We start from the raw sequence: 26,886 nt of genomic DNA, 5'->3' as shown, positions 1-26,886 counted from the left end.
TATAGAGCAGTATGAGCGCTCACTTTTCCCTCACTTGGGAACTTCTGTAGCGCAGACAAAATGGCGGACCTATCAAGACATAACTAGGGTAACACCCTGGGGTCAGCAGCACTTTCGTAACAATGTCCGCTTGGCCATGGTTATTGAAGCTTTGGGTTTGGGTCCCCGATACTACTGCGTCATGAGATCAAGGCATCCTGGGTTTTCTGAGCGGGTCTTCTTACTGGCGTGTTTTCTTCCTCATGAGAAGATATGCCTTTACCCCGTTTTTGGCTTGCCTCTCAGAGGTCCTTTTGTTAGAACACCTCATACCACTGAGATAGGCGCAGCAATAACCCACAGAATCATTCCCATAGATGAGTTACCTTATACTTGTGCAGCTTGTGAGGACTGCTTTTGTGATCATATGATGGACGGGCTTATGGAAGTGTAAAGAGTTCTTCTATCTTTACTGTATAAGTTCCGAGAATGAATAAAGTTTAAATCTTGTTCTTATTTTGAATCTTGCTCTCTTTAAGACGTTTCTTGGTGGTTAATCTTGATTAAAATTTTTCTCTAAGTCTCATATTCGTGAATCTTGCGAAATTATCACAAGTTGCGAGATGAGGACATCTCGCGTTTTTTTAAGTGGGGTAGAATGTAAGATTCCTCCCCCAACCCCTTTTTTGATGTCTAGTATCTTCCCCTGTAATCAACCCTCTTCAGAAATATAAAGACCTTGTTTCTATCTGTTTTAGCCTAGAGAGAGAAAAATATTCTAGAGAGAGAATATTCAGATTTTGAATATTTTTGGATAGAAAAATATCTCTTATAATTCAGATGAGTTCCCCTGAAATAGAAATTCAAAAAGAATTTTCCAATGTGCAATTGGAATTAATTGGAAATAGGTATAAAGAACCTTAGTCTAAGGGTCTAGATTTTCAGAAATCTTTAGACTATGGTCCAATTAAGGTTCCTATGGGCCAATAGCATCAATCCATGTGTAGGGAAGAGATAAATCCAAATTTGTAAAAAAGAAGATACCCAAAAATGAGTAAATGCTCACATAAGGTGAAGAGTTGAAAATGTACAAGGTTTATTAGTAAAAAACTACGAGCAATATTAAAAATATGAGATATTTTGGGTATCCAAAAATGAGTAAATGCTCACATAAGATGAAGAGTTGAAAATGTACAAGGTTTATTAGTAAAAAACTATGAGCAATATTAAAATGATGCCATTATGACACATATGTAAGGAAGGGGAATTCTTTAAAGGAGGTGCATATTTCACATAAGATGAAGAGTTGAAAATGTACAAGGTTTATTAGTAAAAAACTATGAGCAATATTAAAATGATTCCATTATGACACATATGTAAGGAAGGGGAATTCTTTAAAGGAGGTGCATATTTCACATAAGATGAAGAGTTGAAAATGTACAAGGTTTATTAGTAAAAAAAAACTATGAGCAATATTAAAATGATTCCATTATGACACATATGTAAGGAAGGGGAGTTCTTTAAAGGAGGTGCATAATTCACATGCTTGAATGAGTTTTAAACTCATAAAAATTGAGATATTTCATCTCTCCTCTCTCCTCATTCAAGTCTAGTTCCAAAAAGTTAGCTTAACTAACCTAAAAATGGTCAAATATTGACCAAACTGATTTAGAAAATTCTAGAATCAGTTTGTTTGGTTAGGAGCTCAATTTTTCCTATAAATAGAAGTCTCCCCCTTGTTGAAAAATAGTTAGTGTTCATGCATCGTTACTCTACTCCACCTAAGCCAAGAACTGTGAATTCATTTAATAATTCACTAGTTTTTGGAGCTTCCCTCTTTCTTCAATCCCCATTAGTGGCTCCATCAACATACTTAACCAATTGATTGGTTGGGGGCCTCTACCGTGAACAAAGAATCAAGCAAGTTGTAAGGTAATTAGTGAATATTGATCTTTCTATAATTTCTCAATGTTTCTCTCTTCTCAACCCCTCTCAAGCTTGAGAAGTTTAATTGGTATGGTTTTTTTTAAATACTATTGAAGTTTGAATAGTAGTGAAGAGTTACATAAGTTAATAAATGCTATTGAAGTTAATTTTCATTTATGTTTAAATTCTAATGATTTTTATGTAAATTCTCTCTCTCACTCAAGAAATGGTCATACTCATGACCCGTTCTCAATCCAAATCAAGCTTTTCATAAAGCTTTTCCTTAACCCAAGCTTAAGCTATGCTTGAGGCCAATTTAATGGCTTTTTTCTATGCTTTTAGTTTATGCATATTGATGATTCAATCCACTATAGATTAATGATCCAATTAGAGATCATTTTAATTATTTCCTTAATGATAAGCTTTATCCCTTAGAAAAAATTGAGATTTATCAGTCATAGCAGCGGAGCTATGGCAAAATTTTTATAAAAATTATGCATAAAATAATTTCATTCAAAGCATAAAAAGAGGACTTCCTACCATATTCTAGGAATTATCATCCTAGATTAATTGAAAGAATTTCATTATAATCATGGAGAAATTGAATTTTAATATCATGCATAAAGGATAATTTTTTTATATCAAAAGTGTTACTTTTATCATTTTTAATTTTCATGCATAGAAGTATGCATAAAGGAAAAAAATTTTATATCAAAAGTGTTACTTTTATCATTTTTTAATTTTTCATGCATAGAAGTATGCATAAAGGAAAATTTTTATATCAAAAGTGATACTTTTATCATTTTTAATTTTCATGCATAGAAGTATGCATAAAGGATAATTTTTTTATATTAAAAGTGTTATTTTTATCATTTTTAATTTTCATGCATAGAAGGATGCATAAAGGAAAATTTTTTATATCAAAAGTGTTACTTTTATCATTTTTAATTTTCATGCATAGAAGTATGCATAAAGGATAATTTTTTTATATCAAAAGTGTTACTTTTATCATATTGGATTTCATGCATAGAGGTATGCATAAAAGTTGAATATTTTATTATAAAAGTGTTACTTTTAGCATAATTGAATTTCATGCATAGAGGTATGCATAAAAGATATGGGAAGTGATAAGATATGATAAGATGCATGTGGATGTGGATGTGAATGTATGAATGTGGATGTATGGATGTGAATGTGGATGTGGATGTGGATGTATGGATGTGGATGTGGATGTATGAATGTGGATGTATGGATGTGAATGTGGATGTGGATGTGGATGTATGAATGTGGATGTATGGATGTATGAATGTGGATGTATGGATGTGAATGAGGATGTAGATGTGGATGCATGGATGTAAATGTGGATGTGGATGTATGGATGTATGCATGTAGATGTGGATGCATGAATGTGGATGTATGGATGTGAATGAGGATATAGATGTGGATGTATGGATGTGAATGTACATGTAGATAAAGATGTATATATGTGAATGGGAATGTGGATGTGGATGTATGTATGCATGTGGATGTGGATATGGATGTGTATGTATGAATGTGGATATGGGATGTGGATGTATAAATGAGGATGTGAAAATGGAGATAAGCATGTAGATGTGGATGTATGGATGTGAATGTGGATGTGGATGTGGATGTATGGATGTGAATGAGGATGTGGATGTGGATGCATGGATGTAAATGTGGATGTGTATGTATGGATGTAGGCATGTAGATGTGGATGCATGAATGTGGATGTATGGATGTGAATGAGGATATAGATGTGGATGTATGGATGTGAATCTGCATGTAGATATGGATGTATAGATGTGAATGAGAATGTGGATGTGGATGTGGATGTATGTATGTATGTATGTGGATGTGGATGTATGAATGAGGACGTGATAATGAATGTATGCATGTGGATGTGGATATGGATGTGTATGTATGAATGCGGATATGGATGTGGATATGGATGTGTATGTATGAATGTGGATATGGGATGTGGATGTATAAATGAGGATGTGAAAATGGAGATAAGCATGTAGATGTGGATGTATGGATGTGAATGTGGATGTGGATGTGGATGTATGGATGTGGATATGGATGTGAATATATGATATGTGATGTGAAGGAATCTGAAGTGAAGAGATGGAAAATGATATGATTGGATGAGTACACATATAAATGAAATGTGGAATAAGTAATGTGGATTGCATGAGGGATAATGTGGAAAAATGAGAGTTAATATAGAAATTGTATTTGTAAACTGTTTGTAAATGCTGTTTGTAAATGGCTGTTTTATGTCAAGAATGCTGGGAAAGCATTTTGACCGTCTTGTGATTAAGGTCGTGGAGACCTAACTGATAAAGTTGCAACTGCTGACGGAGAGTCAATGGAGGACGTCTCGCGTAGCAAGGTCGGCCGAGGTCTTGACCAGCCTCGGTTCGATTAAAATGGTGAGCTTCCGGTACGGTGGATGAGGGACCAAGGAAGCGGCCTATGAGTGAAGCGCTAGGTCACCTGCGAAGGATCCTAGAGGGTGCTGACCATACGGTGCTCGGGCTCTGGGTCGCCCAGGATACCCACGCGTGCGTCGAGGAAGATATTGAAACAAGGAGTAAGAGTTGTTTTCTTGAACCGGGCATGGATCTGGTTGACTGACCTTGCTGGTCCTCAACGGATGAGTCCATGGCTCTTTTATATGGATCTGTTGGTTGATCTTGCTGATCTTCAACGAGAGTCCATCTTGATAAGTGATTATATTGTTGAGTATTATGGGCTAGGAACTATTGAAACGGCCCCTGTGTGGACAGGTGGTGAGCGTTCTAGTTGCCAATGATGCCATAGATACTCTGATGAAGGAATGATGGGAAATTATGAATCAATTGGATAATTTGGGAGATTGTGATCAGTGGTACTATGGTTTCATTAAAGGATTGTTTTAAAGTTAGCTGATGCTAAGAAAAAGGCAATTTTCATATTGGGTGTGTAAGTGGTGTGGCTAGTTTTATGTTTGCATGAAATTCCGGCTAGGGGGCCTTGGAACTCTTTTCCTTGGTACCCGGGACAAAACCTAACCAAATTCCAAATTGGATCCCATCACTACAGTGGTTGGGTGGTTGGCTAACCCATGGGATCGGATGGGGTTAGGCTGGACTGATGGATCCGTAAATCGAGACTCAATTTCTGTTATTACGATAGATAAAGTAAATCCCGGATAGTAATTGTTCTATGGATAGGAATCAACGGCTGTGCCTCCTTGGTGGGGAAAAAAGCGTTGATCCCAATGATCCAAGTGCAAGTTTCTTCCTTGATCTGACCAAGTATCTTTATAGATGCAGTCGGATCTGTTTGATCAGTAAGAGTTTTGACTACGTTAGAGTAAAAATTATCCTGGTGGAATCGCCCGTGCTTTCCGGATAAGGGAAGTTTTTCCGGGTCTGGTTTTGGAAAAACCGACGGATTAGTCTTTTGTCCGGATATCCGTGGACGAGGCCCCGAGTGTGGGACCCTGCCTCGCGCAAGAAGTGCTACTTCCGCTGCTAGTACCCCGAATCCGTTGCGCGGTGGGAACAGGGATCTCACACAAATGGCTCAAGAATTGTTGCAGATATAGATATTTGGCATAAAAGAATTGGACATGTGAATGTGCAAAGAATGAAGTCTATGTAGACTAAAGGAATTGAGACAGGGCTGCTAAAGTTTAAAGTTGAAGGTATGCAGAGAATATGTGAAGCATGCCAATTTGGAAAGCAAACAAAGCATGTATTTCCACGTACCAGAAATGTGAGCAGAAATGCAATAGATGTTGTGCATTCAGACGTATGGGGTCCTACGAAGACCATGTCTATGGGAGGCTATAGGTATTATGTAACATTTATTGATGACCACACAAGGAAAGTGTGGGTATACTTCATGAAGGAGAAGGGTGAGGTGTTCACTCACATTCAAAATTTCAGAGTTATGGTTGAAAAGCAAACAGGGAAATATGTAAAGTGCCTAAGGTCAGATGGAGGGGGAGAGTACTTCTCCAATGAGTTCTCTGAATTTTTGAAGAAAAATGGTATTCGGAGACAGTTTACATGCAGATACACTCCGCAACAAAATGGAGTTGCTGAGTGGAAAAAAAGACACATTGCTGAGATTGCACAAGCATTGATGGAAGAGAAGAATATGCCGCATAGCTATTGGACTGATGCTGTTTCTACAGCAGTTTACATCATGAACAGGACTCCAACTGCAGCCATACATGATGTAACTCCCAGAGGAGAGGTTTACTGGAGGAAGAAAACCTGATTTGTCTCATCTGAAAGTCTGGCATGTGCCAGATGAGCTGAGAACTAAGCTGGATCCAAAAGCTGAAAAATGTGTGTTTATTGGATATTCCATTGAGCAAAAGGATACAGGTGTTATAACCTTGCTACACCTGAGTTGAGGGTAAGCAAGGATGTTGTTTTTGATGAGATGAGCAATTGGTATGCTGCTGAAAAAGAAGTTGTTGGGGCTGATGTGAGTGGAAATGTGGTTGCACAAAATGCCAGTCAGCAATCACAGTCTTTGAGTGGACCAGGAGAGTCCTCATCTAGTGGTTCAGTTGTTGATAGACCATGGAGTGGCAGGCTACGTCATAATACCAGTCCTGCAAATGTGATTAGTACATCACATAAAGGCAAAGAGAAAGTGGTTGAGCCCCTTAGTATGCCTGACATTTCTGCAGGGCATTCTCATGTTGATGGAGAGTCTAGTGGCTCAGAGATGAGCCTTGATGAGGAGCTTGGGATCCCAGCTATGAGAACATCTGGTGTAAAGAAGGCTATGGAAGCCATGAATGCAAAGCTGCGAAGATCTGGGAGAGTGAAGAATCCTATGCAGAGGTTTACCTATGATGGTTATGTGGCACATCACTATGCATACATGGCAAAAGTTGTACAGGTTGTAGAGCCCACATGCATTGATGAGGTTTTTGGAAATGTGTGTTGAGAGAAAGATATGGATGAGGAGATGGATGCATTATATGGAAATGAGACTTGGGATTTAGTGCAATTGCCTGAAGGCAAGAAAGCCATTGGATGCAAGTGGGTGTACAAAGTAAAACATAACAGTGATAAGCATAAGTAGGTACAAGGCTAGATTGGTAGCCAAAGGATATGCCTAGACATATGGCATTGATTATGTGAGGAAACTTTCAGCCTAGTTGCCAAGATGACAACAGTGAGAGTTGTGATAGCACTGGCTGCGTCAAAGCAATGGTCTTTACATCAGATAGATGTAAAGAATGCATTCTTTACATGGGGATTTGCAGGAAGAGGTGTATATGTTGTAGCCACCTGGTTATGAGGATGTGAGTCACCCCGAGCATGTTTGTAGGTTGAAGAAAGCCTTGTATGGCTTAACACAAGCACCAAGAGCATGGTCTAACAAGATTTCTGAATATCTTGTCACTATTGGCTTTCATATAGCCAAGGTAGATTTCTCGTCGCTGTATGTGAGACACAGTGATAGAGGGGTTGTGCTTGTTGTCATCTATGTAGATGACTTGATCATTACGGGGGGGGACCATGATGCAGAGATCTTTGATGTAAAGATCTTGCTTAGAAAGAAGTTTGAGATGAAGGATTTGGGGGAGCTCAGATATTTCTTGGGCATTGAGGTGATTAGGTCACCACATGGTATTGGATTACTGCAGAGATAGTATGGCTTAGACATGTTGTCCAAGTATGGTATGACAAGCTGTAAGCCTATCTCAGTGCCATTGGATTAGAATGGCAAGTTGAGTGCACCAGGAGAGATTTTGGAGGATCCTACATTAGGACCTCAATGGAAGGCTTCTTGGGCCCTTTTATTTGGCAGTTTAAGGGAGTCAAACCTTTTCTCTTAAGAAGAAACGTTTTCTAATTAGAAGCTTCAAAACGGCTACTTTATTCGAATTTGAATTTTGGAGGAAAAATGGAATTTAAAATCTAGCGGATAAAACCATATCATGTAACATATCTATGGAAAGCTCTTGATGCGTAGATCACAGATTTGTAATCTCCGCTCAAATCGAAGCTTGTATGTAGAAGTTATGGAGGTCCGAAAATTGTAAAATTGCCCCCCCTCCCCTTTTTGGGAAAAAAGTGCACCCTTTGACCACTCTTACACCTCTCTTAAAAACCCAACATTTCAATCCACATGGCAACCCCCCATTTGGCTATTCCTTAATCACCTTGATTGGGCTTGGGCAAATTAAAGGGCCCAAGAAGACCCCATTCACTTCCTAATGCTATGTATAGGTGCATAGTAGGAAGCTTGATCTACATGACGATCACCAGGCCAGATTTGAGCTATGCTGTTGGGTTGCTGAGTCAGTTTATGTAGGTTCCTCGGAAGCCACATTTGGATGCATTGAGATGCATATTGAGGTATGTGAGGTCTACTTTGCATTGTGGACTATTTTATGAAATTGGGACAGAGATATGTACACATGGGTACACAGATGCTGATTGGGCTGGTAGTATCTGAGATATGTGTACATGGGTACACAGATGCTGATTGGGTTGGTAGTATCTCAGATAGAAGATCTACTAGTGGCTTCATGTTTTCTTTGGGGAGTGTTGTTGTGACTTGGAGCAGCAAGAAGCAGCCTGTGGTTGCTCTATCCAGTACAGAGGCTGAGTACAGAGGTGCTGCTATGGCAGCATGTAAGGTAGATTGGTTGTTGAGAAAGCTACTTACAGATTTGGGTCTATCAGTTGGATAGACAAGTTGCGATTTTTTGTGACAACATTAACAGTATACAGTTAGCCAGGAACCCAGTTTTTCATGCTCACACGAAGCATATAGAGGTCCACTACCAGTTTGTCAGAGAGAAGGTCTTGGCAGGAGATGTTGACCTTGTTTATGTCACTCATAGGATGATCAGGTAGCTGACATCTTCACCAAAGCATTGGGTACAGAGAAGCTCCGTAGGTTCAGGGCTTTGCTTGGTGTACATGAGATGGAGTTGAGCTCAAGGGGGAGTGTTGAGATATCGAGCTCAACTAGTGAGGCAATGGACATTGATGACCCGCTTGGGGGATAGGCCCCACACTTACACCACTGGCATGGTTGGTGAGATCATAGGTGATATGCCACCAGTGGGATGATAGGCTGTGTGACAGCTGTCAGGTAAAATTTTGTAAGGTGTTTTGGGCTTGTGTACATATGGGATGCATGGCATGTAAAAAAGCTTTGCCCTGAATACCCTGGCAGGTGTACAGAGTGGATGGATTGGTAGTAGGCTAGTACATGCATGGTTTTTTCTGGGAGCAGGTGCTTGAGGTTTGAAGTTTCTTTTTATTGTAGCTGTGCGTGTGGCCTTGAGGAAGGTTGGTCTCCAATGTGTGGAAAGCTTGCGGAAGGCTTTTGATGTTGGCAGCCTTTGGGCTTTGATGTATGTATGTTGGAACAACAGGGTGGTTTTATGCTTTTTTACGAGCTTTTGTTAATGCCTCCACGTGGAAGCACACAGAAACCCCAATTGGCAGGATGACAGATTGACCTGGGGCTGATTCTGGATGCAGTCCATGGCACTCCATTTTTAGCAAGCACGTGATGAGACGGTTGGCAGTGCATGGAGCATAAAGGCCTTAATACATAAGGGCCTTAATAAATACCATGTAATTTTCTTAAAAAAAGGTGGTGAAAATGAAAAGTCAAACCAAAGAAAACCTAGCGGCAGCATGGCGAGCTTGTGGTTGCCAAATGCAGGGTGTCGATTGAGGAGTTGCCCGATATCATCACAGAGAGCCTTTTACCTGGGGTACCTTGTTGAGGTTGCCGCCTCTGGTATGCAGAGAGTTTTTTGGTAGGGGTTGCTTGGGTTTGGTTTGATGCTGGCGGTTGTGGTTGGTGGCTAAGGAGAGAGGGGAAGTGCTGTAGGGCGTTGCTCTTAGTGTGTGTGGATGCCAAGTGTGATGCGGCATCAAGGACCTGGTGAGGAGGAAGCTTGTTTCACACATACACGCTACTTCTCTTTCTCTCATGATTAGGCCATGGCCGATTGCTGCTGGCGAGGAGAGAGTGTATTGCTAGAGGTGTTGCTGTTTGGCATAGTTGCTGGTAGCGTAGGAGATGGTTACCTTCAGTTGAGGTGCAGAGTTGAGGTGTAGCGCAGAGAGTGTGTGGCGGCTCTGCAGGAAGGGTGGTCGTGGCCATCGCAGCTCATGATAATCCTGGTTGTGATGAGACGATGGGCTGCAAAGCTGGTATATTTGAGAGCAGAGAAGTTTTCTTGTTGGGGTTTCCGCCTCTGCTTGCGTAGAGTGGTGTGCTTTTTTTGTTAGCTGCGTAGAGCTGGCTGAGCAGAGAGAGAGAGAGTGTGTGCGTGTGGTTTTGTTGGGTTACTGCCTCCTGGTGTCTCAGGGCACAGCTCGAAGGCTAAGGTGATGATGTTCTAAGAAAAGGTGAGAGAGGGATTAGCCAAGATGAATGGGGGACAGCCTTATGAGTATACATCTTGTGTGTTGATGTGAAGGTGTCGTGTATGTAAGATGGTGTGAAGCAAAAGCTTCTATGTGTTGAAAGAAGCGTGTATGGAATTGTTGACTGGGAATTCAAAGATGAATGATACTGGTGATGTATCTAGCTATGGTTGTGTGTTGGTATCTTGTGTGCGTTGATTTGAAGAAGAAGGCGTGATTGACGTGTTTGGTGGTGTAGTCCACGGGTTTACACTCTCATAGCGCACTTTGTGCCAGCCTTCGATTACCTCGTCATGCACATAGTGAAGTGTATGTGTTTGCTGGGTGTTTACTTTGACTATGGTGCCCCTATTTTGTGCTAGTGATTTCCAAGGTTGGGGGAGTGGGAAGCTATAGAGGCCTGTTCCCTTGTTCTTTTTTCCACTCCACAGCTTTTTGGTGCCCCCACTGAGGAGAGCTCAGTATTTTTCTTTGCCTACTAGAAGGGTGTATGTCCCATAGTAGGAGAGAGACTCGTACCGTTTTTTTTTGGCAGGGATTGTTGTAGATTTTCATGATGTGGTCTTATCCAGAATTTCATGGCAGGAAGGGTGAAGATTTGTTTGACTTCTTGGAGCAAATGGAGTTGGCATGCATTAGCAATCATGTTACAGATGAAGAGCAGGTTTTGAGGCTCGTAAAGATTTTCTTGAAGGAAGATGCCAGAAGCTGGCTTAAAGATTTTGAAGCACAGGATGCGGCATATGAGCTACATGGTATTTTGACTTAGACAGGTTGAAAGGAGGCCTTTTGGATCATTTTCAGCAAGCAGAGGAGCCTAGTGTGCTTTGGTAGGAGTTGAGCATCGTGAAGCAGCTCCATGGGCAATCACTGGATGATTTTGTGAAGGTATTCACATGTCTATGGGGTAAGTAGTGTAAGACATTGAAGTAGGAAGTTCCTCCTATGTTTCTGAAGAAAAGCTTGTTTATTGGTTTGTTACCCCATTTGAAGATCAGGGCTGAGTTGAAGAATCCCAAGTCATTTGATGATGCAGTTAGGGTTGCTAGGGAAAAGGAAGGCAAGATTTTGAAGCAGATGGAGATGGGTATTTATTCACATGAAGGTGTTGTGTTTGCAAGGGATATGCATGTAAATTTGGTTGAGGTGGATAATAGTCCTATGTAAAGTTTGATTAGACAGGAGCCTCAAAGGCCTATGCAGGTGCAAAGGAGTCTTTAAAGCATGTGAAGGTGGATGAAAAGCAGGATGAGGAATCTAGGTCAAGGTTTGAGACTTTTGCAGATGAGGAGTTGCCAATGGATTCTTCTTTGGATTGGGACGTCATGGCTGTGCATGACAGTGATGTGGAATGCTCTATTGAAGATCATTTGCATTCGGATCTGGATGACATGCATGCACATGGAAGCAAAGAGGATGATGCCTTGGGATTGGCTGATGATAAGAAGGAAGAGGATTTGGATACAGAATGCTTTGAGGATGATTCTTTGCCTGATTCTATAAGGGAGGATGATGGGGTAGAGACTTGTGAGATGAAGTGAAGATGGTTTGCAATGCGGATGTGGAGAGTATGGAGGAAGATCCTATTGTTATGGATTTTCTTGGACAGCTTGATGGTGGTATGGTACCTGCGACGATGAATGATGTGGATGTTTTTCCATTTGATGCATTATGTGCTGGGGAGTCTTTGGACGATGATACTAGGGGGGCTGATTCTGGATGCAATCCATGGCGCTCCATTTTTAGCAAGCACGTGATGACGGTTGGCAGTGCATGGAGCATAAAGGCCTTTATACATAAGGGCCTTAATAAATACCATGTAATTTTCTTAAAAAAAGGTGGTGAAAATGAAAAGTCAAACCAAAAAAACCCAGCGACAGCATGACGAGCGTGTGGTTGCCAAATGCAGGGCGTCGATTGAGGAGTTGCCCGATATAGTCAGAGAGAGCCTTTTACGTGGGGTACCTTGTTGAGGTTGCCGCTGTCAGGTGTTTTTCTGAGAGGTATTTTGGGCTTGTGTACATATGGATGCATGGTATGTGTGAAGGTTTTGCTTTTGAGGGCATTGCCAGGTGTACAGGGTGGATGCTTTTGTTTTGGGCTTGTTGCAGGCCTGTCCAGAAGTGGTCTACTGGGGATGTGGTATCAGCTGAGTGTTTGTTTGGTTGTGTGCACGTCCCAAGTACAATGGGCACTAGCAAGTTGTTTTCAAGTGTGTGGAATGCATGGGAGCAGTTAAAAGATTATGGGGCCAGTGTTACCTTGTATATGGTGAAATGAAAGAGAGAGAGCGGCTACATGTGGATAGTATGCAAGAGCATTGGTGCGAGAGCATTGAGGGTGGCCATCATTGAAGTTTTAAGAAATAAAAAAAATGATATTAACGTGGCCTACCAGTTGGCTGTTTGCCTAGATGCCAGCGAAGGAGTCCAGAAGGTTGGGAAAGCGTGGAAAGTGTCGGGAGTCGGCACAGCTGCAGAAAAAAGGTGCAAGGTCGCCTTGTTTTTTTTGGTTCTCGAGCGCACCCGCCGCAAGTATATGCAGAGGAGGTCGACTGGTGAACGCGGCGTGGAAGCGCAAGGGGCCCGCCAGCGTTGCTGAAACAAAGGTGGCCTTGGCAACGGGCTGGCGATAGAGAAGGTTTGCAGAGAGCGCAGCTGACTGGCGTCAAGGTGATGGGCTAGCAAAGCTGTGACGACTATAAAAGTGGCCGCCTTGGGAGCAAAAAGGGTGGCTGGTGTGAGTGACGTGTTTGAGGACAGTGCAGCTGAAGGTGCTGCAGCAAGTGGGTGGAGCGACGCCTGTGGGAAAGAGACGGGAGGTGGTCGTGTGACTAGAGCAGCGGAACAGGGTGGTCTAGGTGCTGCTGGCGGCTCTTGAGGTGATGGCCGTCTGCTGACAGGTGGGCAGAGGCGAAAGCAGAGGGAGGCTTCTTAAGAGAAGGCGCTGCAGGGTGGTCAAGGTGCTGCTGGCGGCTCTTGAGGTGATGGCCGTCTGCTGACAGGTGGGCAGAGGCGAAAGCAGAGGGAGGCTTCTTAAGAGAAGGCGCTGTAGTGGCTTCGAAAGCAGAGGGAGCCTGTGAAGTGGGGTGCAGCTGCTAAAGGGCAGGTGAATGGTGGAAGCCGCTTGGGCTTTCGACACGTGAGAGAGGCTGGATGCCCAGGAGGGCTTGCGACAAGTGGAGGTTCACCGTGAAGAAAAGAGAGGGCACGTGTGGCCATAGACAAGGGATGTGCAGAGGCTGGTGGGACCGGAAGCATGGCAGATAAGCTGCGAGAGGAAGTGGGTTTGAAGTGGCTGGCAGAGGATCAGCACAGAGAGAGAGAGAGTGTAAGATTCCTCCCCCAACCCCTTTTGATGTCTAGCATCTTCCCCTGTAATCAATCCCTCTTCAGAAATATAAAAGACTTGTTTCTAACTGTTTTAACCTAGAGAGAGAAAATATTCTAGAGAGATAATATTCAAATTTTTAATATTTTTGGATAGAAAATTATCTCATCTTATTAAAATAAGTTCCCCTGAAACAGAAATTCAAAAAGAACTTTCCAATGTACAATTGGAATTAATTGGAAATGGGTATAAAGGACCTTAGTCTAAGGATCTAGATTTTCAAAATTTTTGGATTATGGTCCAATTAAGGTTCCTATGGGCCAATAGCATCAATCCATGTGTAGGGAGGAGATAAATCCAATTTGTAAAAGAAGATACCCAAAAATGAGTAAATGCTCACATAAGATGAAGAGTTGAAAATGTACAAGGTTTATTAGTAAAAAACTATGAGCAATATTAAAAATATGACATATGTAAGGAAGGGGAGTTCTTTAAAGGAGGTGCATATTTCACATAAGATGAAGAGTTGAAAATGTACAAGGTTTATTAGTAAAAAACTATGAGCAATATTAAAAATATGACATATGTAAGGAAGGGGAATTCTTTAAAGGAGGTGCATATTTCACATAAGATGAAGAGTTGAAAATGTACAAGGATTATTAGTAAAAAACTATGAGCAATATTAAAAATATGACATATGTAAGGAAGGGGAATTCTTTAAAGGAGTTGCATATTTCACATAAGATGAAGAGTTGAAAATGTACAAGGATTATTAGTAAAAAAACTATGAGCAATATTAAAATGATTCCATTATGACACATATGTAAGGAAGAGGAGTTATTTAAAGGAGGTGCATATTTCACATGCTTGAATGAGTTTTAAACTCATAAAAATTGAGATATTTCATCTCTCCTCTCTCCTCATTCAAGTCTAGTTCCAAAAAGTTAGCTTAACTGACCTAAAAATGGTCAAATATTGACCAAACTGATTTAGAAAATTCTAGAATCAGTTTGTTTGGTTAGGAGCTCAATTTTTCCTATAAATAGAAGCCTCCCCCTTGTTGAAAAAGATATAGTGTTTATGCATCGTTACTCTACTCCACCTAAGCCAAGAACTGTGTATTCATTTAATAATTCACTAGTTTTTGGAGCTTCCCTCTTTCTTCAATCCCAATTACTGGCTCTATCAACATACTTAACCAATTGATTGGTTGGGGGCCTCTACCGTGAACAAAGAATCAAGATATTTGTAAGGTAATTAGTGAATATTGATCTTTTCTATAATTTCTCAATGTTTCTCTCTTCTCAACCCCTCTCAAGCTTGAGAAGCTTAATTGGTATGGTTTTTATAATGCTATTGAAGTTAATTGGTGAATAGTAGTGAAGAGTTACATAATTTAATAAATGCTATTGAAGTTAATTTTTATTTATGTTTAAATTGTAATGATTTTTATGTAATTTCTCTCTCTCTCACTCAAGAAATGGTCATACTCATGACCCATTCTCAATCCAAATCAAGCTTTTCATAAAGCTTTTCCTTAACCCAAGATTAAGCTATACTTGAGGCCAAATTAATGGCTATTTTCTATGCTTTTAGTTTATGTATATTGATGATTCAATCCATTATGGATTAATAATCCAATTAGAGATCATTTTAATTATTTCCTTAATGATAAGTATTATCCCTTAGAAAAAATTGAGATTTATCAGTCATAGCAGCGGAGCTATGGCAAAATTTTTATAAAAATTATGGATAAAATAATTTCATTCAATGCATAAAAAGAGGACTTCCTACCATATTCTAGGAATTATCATCCTAGATTAATTGAAAAAAATTTCATTATAATCATGGAGAAATTAAATTTTAATATCATGCATAAAGGATAAGTTTTTATATCAAAAGTGTTATTTTTACCATTTTTATTTTCATGCATAGAAGTATGCATAATGGATAAATTTTTATATAAAAAATGTTATTTTTACCATTTTTATTTTCATGCATAGAAGTATGCATAATGGATAAATTTTTATATAAAAAGTGTTATTTTTACCATTTTTATTTTCATGCATAGAAGTATGCATAATGGATAAATTTTTATATCAAAAGTGTTATTTTTACCATTTTTATTTTCATGCATAGAAGTATGCATAATGGATAAATTTTTATATAAAAAGTGTTATTTTTACCATTTTTATTTTCATGCATAGAAGTATGCATAATGGATAAATTTTTATATAAAAAGTGTTACTTTTATCATTTTTAATTTTCATGCATAGAAGTATGCATAAAGGAAAATTTTTTATATCAAAAGTGTTACTTTTATCATATTGGATTTCATACATAGAGGTATGCATAAAAGTTGATTATTTTATTATAAAAGTGTGACTTTTATCATAATTGAATTTCATGCATAGAGGTATGCATAAAAGTTGATTATTTTATTGTAAGAGTGTTACTTTTATCATATTGAATTTCATGCATATAGGTATGCATAAAAGATATTCTTTTTATATTAAAAGTGTAATTTTCCTCATAAATGGAATTTATGCTTGACTTAGATGCATAAGAGAAATTCTTTTATTCTAAAAGTGTAATTTCCTACCAAATTAAATTTATGCATAAGAAGATGCATAAAAGATTGATTTTAATTTCGAAAGTGTTAGTCTCCTTAAATGGAATTTATGTATAAATAAATGTGTAGAGAAATCTTATATCAAATATAAGAATTCTCTTTTTTTTAAAAAAAAAGATATGAAATGTGATAAGATGTGATAAGAGGTGTATGAGATGTGATAAGAATTGATAAGATGCGTATGGAAAGTAATAGGATGTGATAAGAGGTGTATGAGATGTGATAAGAATTGATAAGATGCGTATGGAAAGTTATAGGATGTGATAAGAGGTGTATGAGATGTAAAAAGATGTGGTAAGATGTGTATGAGATGTGATAAGATTTGAAAAGATGCGTATGGAAAGTGATAGGATGTGATAAGAGGTGTATGAGATGTAAAAAGATGTGGTAAGATGTGTATGAGATGTGATAAGATTTGATAAGATGCGTATGGAAAGTGATAGGATGTGATAAGAGGTATATGAGATGTAAAAAGATGTGATAAGATGTGTATGAGATGTGATAGAATGTGTTAAGATGAGTTAGGATGTGTTAAGATGTATATGGGATGTGTTAGGACGAGAATGGGTGTAATATGGTTGTATGAATGTGATGTGGATGTATACATGTAGATGTATATATATGAATGTGAATGTTGATGTGGATGTGGATGTATGGATGTAGATACGGATGTGTATGTATGTATGTGGATGTGTATGTATGAATGAGGATGTGAAAATGGATGTATGTATGTAGATGTGGATGTATGGATGTGATTGTGAATGAAGAGGTGGATGTGGATGTATGGATGTAGATACGGATGTGGATGTATGTATGTAGATACGGATGTGGATGTATGTATGTGAATGTGGATGTATGAATGAGGATGTGAAAATGGATGTATGCATGTGAATGTGGATGTGTGGATGTGGAAATGGAGGTATGGATGTATGAATGTAGATGTGGATGTATGCATGTAGATGCGTATGTATGAATGTGAAATTGGATGTATGATGTGGACGTACGAACATGGATATGTATGTAGAATAATGAATATGAAGATGTATGTGAGATAATGTAGTCTATATGAGTGAATGGATGAGAACGAGTACACACTGAATGGAATGTGGAATAAGTAATGTGGTCCGAGAGTGGATAATATGGAAAGACAAGAGTTCGTTATAGAAACTGTATTTGTGACTGTTTGTAAATGACTGTTTTATGTCAAGAATGCTGGAGAAGCATTTTGACCGTCTTGAGGATTAAGGTCATGAAGACTGAACTGATAAAGTTGCAACTGCTGACGGAGAGTCAATGGAGGATGTCTCGCGTAGCAAGGTCGATCGAGGTCTTGACCAGCCTCGGCTCGATTTAAATGGTGAGCTTCCGGTACGGTGGATGAGGGACCAAGGAAGCGGCCTATGAGTGAAGCGCTAGGTCACCTGCGAAGGATCCTAGAGGGTGCTGACCATACGGTGCTCGGGCTCTGGGTCGCCGAAGATACCCACACGTGCGTCGTGGAAGATATTGGAACAAGGAGTAAGAGTTGTTTTCTGAAACCGGGCATGGATCTGGTTGATTGACCTTGCTGGTCCTCAACAGATGAGTCCATGGCTCTTTTATATGGATCTGTGGGTTGATCTTGCTGATCTTCCACGGAGATTCCATTCTATTATATGAATATATTGCCGGTTACTATGAGCTAGGAACTATGGAAAAGGCCCCTGAGAGAACAGGTGGTGAGCGTTCTAGTTGCCAATGATGCCATAAGTACACCGATGAAAGAATGACTGGAAATAAGGATTCAACCAGAGACTTTGAGGATTGTCATCAGTGACATAATGGTTTTATTAAAGGATTGTTTTAAAGCTAGTTGATGCTAAGAAAAAGGCAATTTCATATTGGGTGTGTAAGTGGTATGACTAGTTTTATGTTTGCATGAACTTCCGGCTAGGGGGCCTTTGGAACTCTTTTCCTTGGTACCCGGGACAAAACCTAACCAAATTCCAAATTGGATCCCATCATTACAGTGGTTGGGCGGTTGGCTAACCCATGGGATCGGATGGGGTTAGGCTGGACTGATGGATCCGTAAATCGAGATTTTAATTTCTGTTATTACGATAGATAAAGTAAATCCCGGATAGTAATTGTTCTATGGATAGGAATCAACGGCTGTGCCTCTTGATGGGGAAAAAAGCGTTGATCCCAATGATCCAAGTGCAAGTTTCTTCCTTGATCCGACCGAGTATCTTTATAGGTGCAGTCGGATCAGCGTGATCGGTAATGATCTTGACTACGTTAGAGTACAAAGTTATCTGGTGGAATCGCCCGTGCTTTTCGGGTAAAGGGAGTTTTTCCGGTTTCGATTTTGGACAAACCGACGGATTAGTCTCTTGTCCGGATATCCGTGGGCGAGGCCCCGAGTGTGAGACCCCTACCCGCGCATGATGTGCTACTTCCGCTGCTAGTACCCCGAATCTGTTGCATGGTGGAGACTGGGATCTCACAGAGAGAGAGGTGTTTGGGTAGCTGCTGTGCTGGGCGACACATGCAGAAGTGATGGGCTGTAGAGAGAGTTGAGGGTTAGCTAGCGGGGCGCCCTCTGAAGAGTGAGAGTGGCCAGGTTCTTTCTGGTGTGATTGGCACAGCAGGTAGCAGGCAAGAGGTTCGCGATGATTGAGGATGTGGTGTATCCTCGGTAGTGACACGCCTAAGTGTTTGTAAGTTGTGTGAGTAAGGCTTCTATGTCAGGAGAAGCTTGTATGAAGTGTTGTAACTGGAAATATATTGCTGGGTGTTTGCTTGGTCTATGGTGCCCCTGTTTTGTGCTGTCTTTCTAGTGTGGGTGGGTGGTGAAGTGTGAGAAGAGTTCTAGCCGGTGGCTGGTGGTGCCCCCGTTCGTGTTGTTGTTTCCAAATTTGGGAGGTGAAGGGCTATAGAGGCAATGGTCTTTTCTTTTTTTTTTCACCTCACATTCTTCTGGTGCCCCCACAGAGGATAGCTCTGGTGTTGTTCTTTGCCTAGAAGGGCATATGTCCCACTGAGGAGAGCTTTGGGATTGGTACAGGTTTTCATGATGCGGTCTTATCCTGAATTTCATGGCAGGAAGGGTGAAGATGTGTGTGACTTTTTGGAGCAAATGGAGTTGGCATGCATTAGCAATCATGTTACAGATGAAGAGCAGGTTTTGAAACTGATAAGGATTTTCTTGAAGGGAGATGCCCGAAGCTGGCTTAAGGATTTTGAAGCACAGGATGCGGCATGTGAGCAACATGGTGTTTTGACCTTAGACGGGTTGAAAGAAGGCCTTTTGGAGCGTTTTCAGCAAACAAGCGGAGGATTCTAGTGTGATTTGGCAAGAGTTGAGCATCTTGAAGCAGGTCCATGGATCACTGGATGATTTTGTGAAGGTATTTACATGTTTGTGGAGTAAGTGGTGTATGACATTGAAGCAGGAAGTACCTCCTATGTTTCTGAAGAAGAGCTTGTTTATTGATGGTTTGCTACCTCATTTAAAGGTCACGGTTGAGTTGAAGAATCCCAAGTCATTTGATGATGCAGTTAGGGTTGCTAGGGAAAAGGAAGGTAAGATTTTGAAGCAGATGGAGATGGGTATTTATCCGTATGAAAGTGTTGTGTCTGCAAGGGATATGCATGTAAATTTGGTTGAGGTGGATAAGAATCCTATGCAAAGTTTGATTAGACAGGAACCTCAAAGGCTGATACAGGTGCAAAGGGGGATGTTTTATATGCCTTCTGATTTTTTTCCAAAGTATTTAAAGCAGGTTGTGGATGAAAAGCAGGATGAGGAATCTAGGCCAAAGTTTGCGACTTTTGCAGATAAGGAGTTGCCAGTGGATTCTTCTTTGGATTTGGAGGTCGTAGCTGTACATGACAGGGATCTGGATGACATGCATGCACATGGAAACAAAGAGGATGATGCCTTGGGATTGGCTAATGATAAGAAGGAAGAGGAGCTGGATACAAGATGCTTTGAGGATGATTCTTTGCCAGATTCTACAAGGGAGGAGGATGGGGTAGAGACTTGTGATGAAGTGAAGATGGTTTGTGATGCAGATGTGGAGAGCATGGAGGAAGATTCCATTATTATGGATTTTCTTGGACAGCTTGATGATGGTCTGGTACCTGCGATGAATGAAATGGATGTTTTTCCATTTGATGCATTATGTGCTGGGGAGTCTTTGGACGATGATATCAGGGGGGTTGGCAACATTCAAGAAGGTATGCATGTAGATTTGGCTGATGAAGAGCGTTGTGATGTGAGTAGTGTGCTTGAGGATGATATATGGGAAGTTTCTAGCCTTGATGAGCAAGAGCCAGAGATAGAGATGGATGCAGATATGGCTGAGAGTGTAACTAAGGCTTCTTTGCGTGTTGCTGAGATGCTAAAAGCAAAGTGCATGGATGACAAGGGTCCTGAACCAGTTGAGTTGGAAGTGTTGGTGGACACTGCTGATGGAAAGGATCTAGATTTTTGTGTGGATAAAGGTCAGAATGCTGGAACTTGGCCTTCACAGGTGTTGATGAATGGGATGCTAGATGTTGCAATGCCACAGGTTTTGAAGACAAGGAGGTTTGTTGTGGGTGAAGTGGACGGAAATGATTTTGTGGTGCATATGGTTGATGTTTGGTATGCAGTGATACAGCCATGGTGTTTCATGGATGATGGGGAATGGGATGGTGAGTTGGAGCTGTTTCCTTTTGATCCTGGTGGATAGCTATTGGACATTATGCTTTTTGTTGCTGAGCATGAATGCTCTAGCAGATGGGGGGGTTGGCAAAGTATGTCAGGCGTTTTTCTGAGAGGTATTTTGGGCTTGTGTACATATGGATGCATGGTATGTGTGAAGGTTTTGCTTTTGAGGGCATTGCCAGGTGTACAAGGTGGATGCTTTTGTTTTGGGCTTGTTGCAGGCATGTCCGGAAGTGGTCTACTGGATGTGGTATCAGTTGAGTGTTTGTTTGGTTGTGTGCGCGTCCCAAGTACAATGGGCACTAGCAAGTTGTTTTCAAGTGTGTGGAAAACATTGGAGCAGTTAAAAGATTATGGGGCCAGTGTTACCTTGTCATTTGTACAAGTATTTTGTATGAAATTAATGAAATGGCTTCTTCCTCTATGTCAGTATGTTGCTCCAAATGAAATTATTTTCATTTGTACAAGTATTTTTTATGAAATCGATGAAATGGCTTCTTCCTCTATGTCAGTATGTTGCTCCAAAATTCTTTCACCGTTTACCCTCTCGTCTGCTAAATTAAGCTCATCTAAGTTAATGTCCAAATTGTCTTCTATCTCAAGGCTAGTGCACGATGTACGTCCAACATCAAAGTTCTCGTCTACTACGTCATCATAATCGTACATCCATCTGGACATATCTTCTTCATACTCTTCGCTTTCAATGTCTCTCAAGATCTTTTCATTGCAATACATGTAAACAAGTTTATCTGCTCGATCTGCAAGAAGTCGATTGCGAATAGTACTGTGAATATATTAAATCCCAAGTTCTCTCATTGTATAGTAATATATAGCACATTCTTTGCATATAAAATCTATGAAATAATTTTATCCTAGATAATTTTTTGAGTTGATGAATGATCCCCTACATCCTATCGTGCTAAACCTTTGTAGTTGGTGTCGTATTCTGCAAAACTTAGAAATTCTGGACAACAGTGTCGAAAAATTAGTGTTGGAATTAGGGTTGCAGGAAAGCACACAAAGCTTGGAGAAGAAGAAGCAAGAATACACAAAACACAAAAGTGTATTAGATTGTGTCAACGTACAAAAGATAAGTTAGCCCTAGAAGGATGGGTGTATATACAAGCTGGGGGAAAAAACCTCCTAAAGAGGGAAAAAGTGCCCCGGCGGTCCTAAGTGTGTTCACACACATCACTGCCTATATATATATGGCAACAAATCCCCCCTGGAAGTGATGGTGTGAATGAGAGCTAGCACTCATGTATAGGGGAGTGCCATGCCCGAAGTAGATCAGTCCACAAAGGGGAGCAAGCCCAAAGCTTTGCGGAAAGCTTCGAACTTCTCGTGAGGAAGCCCCTTTGTGAAAAGATCGGCAAGGTTGTCCTGTGTTGGCACATAGGCCAAGCTGATCTCTCCTCTAAGAGTCTCTCCCTGACATAGTGATAATGCACCTCAATGTGCTTTGTGCGAGCATGAAAAACTAGGTTTCTCGCTGCCAATGCGCTCTGACTGTCAGTGAAGATAGAGGTGGTAGACTCTTGTCCCCAACACCGAAGTCAGCCACCATAAGCGGTCTGAGCCACACACACTCAACCGTAGCTGTGAAAGCTGCCCTGTACTCAACTTCACAACTAGAAGTGGCCACAGTAGGTTGATTCCTGCTCAACCAAGATATGCATGAGCTACCGAGCATGAAACAAAAACCACTTGTGGACACTCTTGTGTCATAGCAACCAGCCTAATCTGAGTCCGAAAAAGCATGTAAATCTGGCGGCAACGATCCCCCCTTGGGATAAAACAACCCAAGATGTATGGTGCCACTCAAGTAGCGAAAGATGCGTTTAAGTACCTTCCAATGCTGAGACCCTGGGCTATGCATAAACCTGCTCACCTGTGAGACTGCAAACTGAATGTCTAGCCTCGTAATGCATACATAAATGAGGCAACCAACAGCTGTCTGATAGAGTGTGACATCAAAGTGATCTCCAGCATCATGAAGACTCAACTTCAAACCTGTCTCCATTGGAGTAGCAATAGGCTTGTAGTCTTCAAGGCCAAAACTCCGCAACAATGTCTCAATATACTTTGTTTGACACAAAGTAATACCTCCATCACACTGCTTAAATTGTATCCCCAAATAATGATGCAAATGCCCCAAATTTGACATCTCAAAAGAGGCATTCAAATCAGCCTTAAAATCAGCAGTATGACTCTCATTTGGTCCTATGAGCAGCATGTCATCGACATAGAGAGCAATGATTAGATGTACACCATCCACACGTTTAACGTACAAAGTGCTTTCTGTTGGACTATTCTGAAACCCATGTATAGTCAAATATGCATGTATCTTTTCATACCAAGCTCGTGGAGCTTGCTTTAAACCATATAAAGCCTTTTTCAACCTGCACACTTTGTTTTCCTGCCCTCTTTGAACAAAACCACGAGGCTGCGATACATACACCTCCTCATGCAAATCTCCATTCAAGAACGCAGTCTTTATGTCCAGCTGATGTGCATTCCAACCATTATGAGCTGCCAATGCACAAATGCTACGAATGGTAGTCATACGACAAGTGGGAGCAAAGGTCTCATCAAAATCAATGCCCTTTTCTTGAGCATAACCCTTTGCAACAAGTCTAGCCTTATAGTGATCAACACTGCCATCTGGCTTTCGTTTCAACTTAAAAACCCACTTACATCCCCAATGGCCTTTTTACCAATAGGCAAATCACACAAAGACCATGTACCATTTTTGATTATAGTATCATATTCACTTTGCATTGCAGCCAACCAATTTTCTGATTTTTGTGCCTCATCAAATGAAAGAGGTTCTTCCTCTTCACACATACTAGACACAGCCAAAGCATAACAATGTGATGCATAAGAGGCATGCTAAAAACCTGAACGAGTAGGACTAGATATAGGTGCATCAATTTTACTATGACGCAAGGTTTGCACCAGCCATTTAGGCATACCTCTAGCTTGCTCATTTTCAGCCCTATCCTCATAAATTACATCCTTTAAATCTGCATCAGAAATAGGTTGATCTATGATGTCGTTTGAAATCTGCATAGGCTGAATATTTACCTCATTAGGACTTACATTTGAATTCCCACCTCTAAACAGAGGCAACAATGTATCAAATACATCCCGTGAGCTCACACCTGTCTCTTTGGTACATGATAACAAAGGCTGCACAGCATCTTCCACAAAAACAACATCTTGACTAATCAAGATACGCTTTGACTGCGGATGATACAATCTGTAACCCTTGCTCTCAGCACTGTAACCAACAAAAATGCATTTGACAGCCTTATCATCCAATTTTCTGCGTTGTTGCTCAGGCACTAAAGCATAGGCCAAGCAACCAAAGACATGTAAGTGACCAATAGAAGGCTTCCTACCATGCCAAGCTTCATATGGAGTAATAGACTGCAAGGCCTTAGTGGGACACCTGTTGAGTACATATGCAGCACACATGACAGCCTCAAGCCAAAACGCATGTGGCAAAGCTTTGCTCTTGACCATACATCATGCCATCTCCATAAGTGTCTTGTTTTTTCTCTCAGCAACACCATTTTGCTGAGGGGTATACGGCACTGTACATGGTGTTTTATCCCACGACTAGCCAGAAGTGCATCAAACTCTTTAGACATGTACTCCCCCCCTCGATCAGAACGGAGGGTGCCCACATTACAATTGGATACATTTTCAACCATAAGAAAAAACTGTTTAAAGCACAAAAACACTTCGGACTTTGCCTTCAGTGGATATACCCATGCATGCCTTGAGTAATCATCAATGAAAGTCACGACGTACAAGTGTTTACCAAATGACGAAGTTTGCATAGGCCCACATACATCACTATGTACAAGTTACAATTTGCGAGTGGCCCGCACAGAACCATCCTTTGGAAACGCAGAACGCTGCATTTTGCCCAAACTACAGCCTTCACAAACATGTTTCAATGGTGCCTCAAGAGGGGGTAATGAAGCAACCATATCAAATTTTTGCACACGCAGCAAACTAGCAAAGTTCAGATGACCAAAACGAGCATGCCATAGTTTTGCATCTGAAACTACCTTTTCATCACAAACTGCATTTGCTGAATCTTCCACACACTTGTCATAAGAATTGAGCCTATACAGCCCACAAAACAAGGTGCCAGATGCAATAATCGTATCACCAAAAGTCAAATCATGAACAGTACATCTGTCATCCACAAATTTGACTACAAATCCAAGTCTAGCAAGCGGCGCAGAGACAGACAATAGATTCTTCTTTATTCCTGGCACATACAAAGCATCTAAAAGTGTGAAAGCGTTGCCATTTGCTGCAGTAAGCATAATTTTACCAACGTCCTTCACTGGGTAAGAAGCATTATTGGCACATGTGACAGTATTCCCATTCGAGATAGCCTCAAGACAAGTGAACATATCACGATGCGAGGTAATGTGCTTTGTAGCACCACTGTCAAAATACCATACATTAGAGTCAACAGAAACTGCCAAACATGCATCATGTACAGATGGGTCATACTGGCAATACACGCTAAACAAAAATTCTGTATCCTGCACAACATTTGCAGAATCTGCATTTGTAGAAGCATTCGCTATTGTGGCTGCATTTGACTCTTTCTTCTTTGCCTCTTTAGCCTTTAGCTTAGTGCAATTCTTAATGACATGATCATTTGCCTTACAATAGTTGCACTTGGTCTTTTTCTTGCCTTTATCAAGAGCCTTCTCAGACTTATTGTTGCTACTTGTGGAAGGAGAAGAAGTTGCAGACCTACTAATAGGAGAAGAAACAATGGAAGGGGCTGCCTTACCACTTCTTCTCTGCTACTCGGCAGCAATAAATGCTTGATCATCTGCATGCTACCTAGCCCTGTTTTGCTGCCTGGACGACGCTTCTTGCAAGAGCTTGTTGACTAAAGTATCATACTTGACAGCATCAGGTCCTTGCACAAGAGAATGATCAGGAATAATCTCACCTGCAAAAATCAACTATTCTTTGAGATCTTTAATCTCAACAAGAAAAACATTTATGTCATCATCTTCTTGCATAATCTTCAATTCTAGCTCTTTACGCAGGTAAGCGATTTTTGCCTCGTTACGACCTGCATACAAACCAGCTAGAATATCCCAAGCCTGTTTTGCTGTTTTAGCTGAACGAATATGTGGGGTGATGTTACGTTTGACAGAAAGTGCAATCAAGGCATGAGCGTGCGCATCTTTACCATCCCAACGAGCTTGTTCAGCAGTGGGTAAAACAGCAGCAAAACAGTAGAGCTGCTAGAACCTGCAACATCCTCAACAGATCCTACATCCACAGAACCTGGACGTACATCCATACCCTGCACAATGTTCCACACTCCTTTTGCAACCAAAACATGCTGCATCATGTATGCCTAAAGTGGGTAGTTGCTGTCTCCATCCAATTTGTCATCAGCAGTGCGAAATACATCATTGCTGTTATCAGCCATGGCCACTGACTGAAACTGATGCAAGAGCTACCTGTAATGAAGCAAACACTAAACAAAAAACAACTCGTGCTATGTAGCACGGTCCACAATAGAGTACGTATGCCTGTTTTGCAGAAAACTGTACTGTCAAAATTTCTGCAGAAAATGACGAAAACACTTGTGCAGAACTTGAAATGCAAAAACGGAGCCCGAAACGACCTCAGATGCGATTTTTGAGAACGCAGAGCCCTACGAGATAATTTGCAGAGTATAGGGACCTGGAAGCGCTCGTGAAAGCTCACCTCAATTGGAGAACGGGTGGCGTAGCCCTGGGAGCCGATGCCTGCTCTGATACCAATTGTTGGAATTAGGGTTGCAGGAAAGCACACAAAGCTTGGAGAAGAAGAAGCAAGAATGCACACAA

Source organism: Cibotium barometz, chromosome 62 (assembly GCF_041138505.1).
Source record: "Cibotium barometz isolate CiBa-2024 chromosome 62, ASM4113850v1, whole genome shotgun sequence".
Taxonomy (NCBI): Eukaryota; Viridiplantae; Streptophyta; class Polypodiopsida; order Cyatheales; family Cibotiaceae; genus Cibotium; species Cibotium barometz.
This window is presented reverse-complemented; position numbering follows the sequence as displayed.